At 32.8% G+C, this 7,213-nt stretch overlaps 1 pseudogene; it reads left to right on the plus strand.

The window, feature by feature from the left end:
- Positions 1-6,266: 6,266 nt before the first annotated feature.
- LOC105296017 overlaps positions 6,267-7,213 on the plus strand; it is a 3,015-nt pseudogene continuing 2,068 nt past the window's right edge.

Genomic DNA, 7,213 nt, shown 5'->3' on the forward strand with positions numbered 1-7,213 from the left:
CACAGTACACAGAGTGGAAAGGAAACAGGCATTTATTCATCTCACAAACATTTATTAAGCATCTGTGAAGTGCAAGGTGCTGAGATAGGTGCTAGGAACATAGTAATAAGTAATCCAAGTCTTGTCATTCGTAATCTGATTAGACAAATGCAGAGGTAGAGTTCCATTAGACTATAACCTCAGCCATGTGGAAAACCACACCAGAGAGAAAGAACAAAAGAAAGTTTAATCTATACCCTTTGTCAGTTTTCAGCTCTAGAGGGACTGAATTTCTTTTCATCTAACTTTGCCCTTCCTGATTAAAAGTCAAAACTCAGACTGACTGAATTCATTCTTGTTTCATTACATATTAGCTATGTAACATTGGGCATGACACCCAACCTACCCAAATTTTTGTCTTCTCAACAAGAAATAAAAACTAACCTTTTAATTTGCCATAGGAATCTGATAAGATGATGTGTTTAAAGTGCTCAGCACAATGCCTGCCAAATGGTAAACACACAAAGTCTTCTCAGAGGAGATAGTTTCAAAGTTTAAGTAGACATTTTTCAGTAAAGCAATCAGACATTCAAGACATATGAAAAGGCATGGAGGTTATTGAAAAGTTTAAGTAGGGTAGCATATATCAATTTTAGTTTTTGTTTTTTGTTTTATTTTGTTTTGACCAAACTATTACAAGATTTTCAGTGCTATAGAAGAATTAGCTTATCTGTTGCCAAATTAATTTTCAAGCTTTTTGAGAACAGGGACTTTATCATTTTACATTATTTTTTACCACCTGTAATAAGAACTCATTTCTCTCAAAGGAAAAACAAAATGTATATAACATATAATAGTTTCCCATCATCTGCAGGATAAAATTTAAACTCCTTAGCTTATCATTTAAGGACTTTCTTGGTTTGGCACCAGCCTCACTCCTACCTCCCACCAATATTAGTGTTAATGTTCTAATGATATTGATGTATTGTAGTTCTTTTATGAGCTCATTTCATCTCAGAGACTTTGCACAAAGTTCAATGGTCACTTCTACTACAAAGACTTCCTCGACTATCCAAAATAGATTTAGATGCTTCTTCTTTCTCCCACCGAGCCTTGAGTGGGCACCCATTATAGCACTTATCACAGTGCATTTCATTGTGTTTTGCCCATGTTCCTTCCAGTTAATACAGTCATTGGGGATTGGAATCATGACTTTCTTTTTCTCTAGTATTTCCACTGTCGAGGAAAGTAGACATTCAATAAACATATATGCAATAAATCAGTGAATGAATAAATTGGTGCTATTTCCAGAGGTCTCACTCTTCTAGAAAGTCAAGTTTTCTCTATTCCCATTTCTCCTATTTCTGCCTCCTTGCATCCTAGTTAATACTTTTAATCTACAATCCCTACCTGTTTTCAACAGTAAGTGTGGGTTGCATTTTGATTTTCTTTATTCAACTTTCCTGACTTAAAGTCAGAAATCAGACTAACTGGTTTAAATTCTGGTTCCACTACTTATTAGTGTAATCATGGGCAAGTCATTCATGAGAATTAAACATTCTTTGCTAAAGTAGGAAGAGGATCTGATGAGGTAATGCATTTACAATGCTCAGGACAACATCTGCCAAATAGTAAGCACTAAATAAAGGCTGATATTAATTATTATTATTATATATTACAGTGGAGTATGATCAAGGGAAAGACAGCAGTAATTCAAAGTGTACAGTCATCTAATACGGCAGAAAAAGCACCAGATCAGGAGTCAGGAGATCTGAGTTTATTAAGGCTCCTCCCATAGCTATATAATTTGGGGCAATTCAATCGGTCTTTTATGATACATGCCCAGGCATGGAAATTTTTTTAAATAGAAGAATTTGAATGTCATTAAGGGCTAACCTACTTTGGCCTCCCTTTCTTTACCTAAAATCACAGAGTTGAATTTGATTTTCTTTAAATCCTTCTACAAACAAAAATATTGTAATTCTGGACTTTCAGCCCAAAATAGAAAATCAAGAGTGAGGCAATATGGCTGAATAGTATAGAACTGGTCCCAAAGTCATGAACTTAGTTCAAAATTCTAGCTCTATCTTGCTGTGGGGTCCTGCACAAATTGCTTTTTCTAATCTTTGGTTTTCTAATCAATAAAATGAGAAATACATTAGTCCAGAAGAGTAATTGTGACCATAAGCATGAAAAATATTCACCTTCAATAATAAGAAAAAAAGAAATTTCTTTGTCTATCCAATTAGCAAGATGAAAAAAGGACAATAGTTTGTGTAGATGAAGAAACAAGGAAACAAGCATTTTTATATTCAGCTCTGGGGTATACATTAATATAACTTATCTAGAGGAAAAATTGGCACATATATTAAAAGTTTTAAACTATTTGCTTCCTTTTTATAGAAGTTACCTAGAGTAGTCAAATTCATAGTAACAGAAAGTAAAATGATGGTTGTCAGTGTTTGGGGGAAAAGAGAATGGGAAATGGGGAATTATTGTTTTATGAATACAGAGTTTCTGTTTTGCAAGATAAAAACAGTTCTGGAGATCAATGATGGTGATGATAGCACAATGTGAATGTACTTAATGTCACTCAATTGCATACTTAAGAATGATTAAGATGATAAAGTTTATGTTATGTGCATTTTGCCATAATTTTTAAAAAGAAATTTTAAAAATACTCATGTCCTTTGATCAGTGATTCCACTTCTGTAATATTATTTTAAGCCACTAGAATATAAGCTACAAAATGGCAGGGGCAAATGATGGATACTTGATAAATATTTGTTGAGTAATTTAACTAATGGGAGTAAACAAAGTATTACACACAGATTCATTTTAATATTATTTATTATAAAGAAAACTTGTAAATAACCTAATTGTATAATAATAAATACATTATAGAACATCCATAAGTAAGATTATTACTTGGCCATAAAGAATATTGTAAAAGAAGTTTTAATAACATGAAAACTTATCCATAAATATTATTAAGTGAAAAAAATACAGATTTTGAAACAATATAGAAAATAATTCAATTTTATAAAAATATGCACACAAAAAAATCTGGAACGGTTGATACCAAAACATTAACAATGACTATTTATCAGTAATTTTTTTGTAAATTTCTATATTTTTTAAATTTTTAATAATTATTTATTATTTTGATCATCATTCAGAAAAGTTAAACAAAACAATACAGTCACGACCACTGAAGCACAATGTGATTTGGATGCTTCTGCCAGTCAGTGAACAGATATTTATTGAGTGTCTTTAAAACTATTCTAAGTACTAGAATGTGGCCAGTGCCACAGGTAAAGAATTGGATAAACTTACATTAAGAACTAAGGGGTAAGAAGTTATGGTTCATAATCCTCAACCATTAAAAAAAATGAAATCTTACCAGTTGCAATGACATGGATGGACCTAGAAGTTATTATGATAAATGAAATGTCAGACAGAAAGATAAATACCATATAATTTCACTTATATGCAGAATCCAAGGAACAAAAAGAACAAACTAATCAAAACAGACTCACAAATATAAAGGACAATCTGGTGATGGCCAGAGGGGATGGAGGTTGGGGAGCTGGGAGAAAGGGGTGAAGGGTTAAAGAAGTACAAATTAGTACTTGATAGATAGTCATGGGGATGGGGAGCACGGCATAGGGATTGCAGTAAGCATTAATGTAATGGATAGGTGGAGAGCCAGAGGAGAGAAAGAGCAATTAGGGGGATCACTTTATAAATGTATAAATGTCTAATCAATGTACTGTATACTTGAACCTAATACAATTATTTAAAAAAAAAAAAAAGAACTAAGGGGAACTTAAAACATGTAATGAAGCTTCTCCAACACTGACACTGTCCCCACTCACACTCTCTTATTGATACAAGTCCCTTTTCCTCTAATAAAAAGACCTTCAACTTTTTTTTTTTTTTAACATTTTCTACTCAGTTGAATCATGGACACAGTTTTCATCATCTGTAAACATGATAACAAGCCATAGCCATAGTGCAATCATAGAAATAAAAGTTGAGAAGAACCTAGGAATTAAGGAAAAGTCATTGAGAGTTTCCATACTAATTATAACTCATGCCTTGGTGACCATTCGCGTCTCTGACTAGCTTTTAGAGAAGCGAGGAATGAGCACAGGTAATGAAAGATTACCCAAACGGGTAGAGTAAGAATTTGCTGAGGGCACATGCAAAGCCAATACACTAAAAATAGATTTTTAGAAAGAAAATTTTAAAAATTAGGGTAGAGGAGGGAGGGGGGAGGGAGACAGTAGAAGGGTTCAAATATGTGGTGACAGAAAGAAATCTAACTATGGAAGATGAACATACCATGTAAATAGATATATGCCTTAACTGTTAAAATGTATAGCTGACACATCAGATTTTGTTAACCGATGTCACCATAAAAAATAAATTAATTAATTTTAAAAAATTGATGTAAATAGCAAGAGGAAAAATGGAAATATTTTTACTTTCTTAGATGTATTTTACTATTAAGTATATTATTTATTTATAATTATGTTTAGTGAATGGGTGAATGGCAAGAATTATATTCTAAGCAGGGGTAATAAGAGGATGTTGAACTAATAAAACCCAGAAAGTACACAGGGTTAATATTTGTAATATATCTTACATCCTGTAAGAGCTCATCTTTGCTATTTAATAGCTTGAGTATTTTATCATTTTGCCAAAAATAAAAATGAAATAATAATGAATAAAACCACTTAGAATCACATTAATGACTAATAATATTACTTTGTATTAATGTACCATTTAATGTATCATTTAGAAATTTTTCTTTTAATCTTTAGACATTAAACAATGTCTTTAGCTGCATTTTATGACATGCCAATTAAACTTTACCTATATTTCATATTATGTTCATATTAAGTTATTAAGTCTAATTATCAATTCAATATACATAAAAACTGTTAAGAGTCTTAATTCTTTTGGATCAACTGTTTTTAGATAATGTATCAGTTTATATCCCTAGCAGTAGTAAATGAGAGTTTAGTTTTAATAACTTTGGCTAGTCTTGGATATCTTCTTTCCTTCTTTCACTTCTTAAGATGAAATGTAAATGATAAATCATATCTTAATTTGGACTTCTTTGATTACTAAGATTGATTTTTGAAGCTATTTGTATATTCCCCTAGAAACGTACATTGCTGTTATTCACACCCTTTTGGGCTATAGCAAATACACCTCTTACTTTAAAAGAAGCATTTTCAGTAATGTTCAGCATCAGGTAATCAGAAACCCCACTGGCAGGGTTTTGCACCTCCCATGTGATGATCACAAATTGAGGTGTTGATGTTCTGCTGAGATTTCTAGACACTACCACCTTGAATAAGCACCACTCAGTCTTAAATTACCTGAAACAAAAGCTACTCAAAGCGTGGTCCATAGACTTTCATGCTTACCTGCAAATTGTTTGTAACTTGAGGACAACAGTGCAAAAAATGAATGTAAGTGTTAAGGAATGATTAAGTAATTTGACAGTGTAATGTATGTCAGATGGATCTATTACTTTTTAAATGGGGCTTGTATTTTATATGTTTTAAAATTTCAATTTTTAAAAAATTATATCTTATAAATGGTTTGGTCCATGCTTGTAGATTAAAACAAGCTGAACCTTTACCATAGACAGGTTAAGAAGCACTATTTTAAAATATTTTTTGACTCAATGTTAGTTTCCAATTGCTGCTGTAAAAAATTACCACAAATTTAGTGCCTTAAAACAACACAAATTATTATTTTACAGTTCTGGAGATCAGAAGACCAAAATATATCTTATGAGTTAAAATCAAGGCACAAGTAGAGCTAGTATTTTGTTTTTTGTTTTGTTTTGTTTTTGCAGGCTCTAGGGGAAAATTTGTTTCTTTGCCTTTTTCAGATTCTTGTGGATGCCTGAATTGCTCTCCTAGTAATCTCTTCCTTTATTTTTAAAGCCAGCAAGATAGCATCTTAAAATATTTCTGACTCTGATCTTCCACTTGTAAGGACCTTTCTGATTACATCACTTCTATACAAGATAATCTTCCCATCCTAAGAACCTCAGCTTAATCAGACCGATAAAGTCCATGTGCCACATAAGGTAACATATTCACAGGTTTAGGGTTTAGGATATGGACATCTTTTGGGGGGGTGCTACTTAGCCTTCTAGTTTCAGCCTCCAAAGTCTCATTCTTAAATCCTCCTTCAGAGATCAATAGGGGTTCCTGATTACACCAGACAGACTTGTTTCCCACAAATACACATGTTAAACCATGGCTCAAGTGGCAAGTAATTAAATGATTACTGGATATAAACACAAATAAAAATCCTCCTGGATATAAACACAAATAAAAATCCTCTGTTGGTTTTCATGAGTTTTAGCTGTTTCAGGTGCCACCAATCAATCATCTAAAATCACTTTATCTGTTTGACTATCTGGAAAAGGTTGATAAATAATACTATAGGAAGATATCATGCCACCACCATGTAACCCAAAGCCAAAAAGTTGTGGAACTCTATCAGAATTTGCCAAATTTTATCAGCATTTCAAGGGGTTTTGTGCATGTGCATGGGTGTGTGCTTGTGCGTGTGTGTCGATTACTAAAAACAACTTTTTATGTTTTATTACCCACCACCATTTGTTATCACTAGTAACATCTCTCCGTGGCACAATGTTGTACTTTGCATATCCACACCATTCGACTTCTTTCTGACACAGCTACCAAGAGTCATTGTTGCCCTTAGCTGTGATTCCATTCATTGTGATTCCTTTTAGTTTGAAGTTTTTGTTTTTCAAGGACCAGCAGACACAAAATAAGGTTGTAATTCTAAGCTGACATTAAGATTTTTTTTGTACAATTTTCATAATTACAAACAATGCTAGAGTAAACAATGTTATACAAATCATTTCATATGTTTGACTTTTGTGCCAATGCCTAAAAGTGGGATATTTATCAAAAGATTCGCACTTGTTTTATAAATCCTGTGTAAGACTTATATTTTGACATATAATCTAAAATGTTCTTCTAAAAGGTTGTACAGCTCTTTTGCTCAGGCCCCTGGTGCTGGCAGGATGACAAGTATTGAGGTCTTTGTACTTCCAGGAAGCTCTAGAACCACCGATGAAATCAGGAGTGGCATGATAAACAGTACAAGAAAGCTCATTTGGGCACAGCCCTGAAGGCCAACACTTTTAAGGAGCTGTTTCCCATGCAAAGGG

The sequence above is a fragment of the Pteropus vampyrus genome, unplaced genomic scaffold, assembly GCF_000151845.1.
Source record: "Pteropus vampyrus isolate Shadow unplaced genomic scaffold, Pvam_2.0 Scaffold116, whole genome shotgun sequence".
Taxonomy (NCBI): domain Eukaryota; kingdom Metazoa; phylum Chordata; class Mammalia; order Chiroptera; family Pteropodidae; genus Pteropus; species Pteropus vampyrus.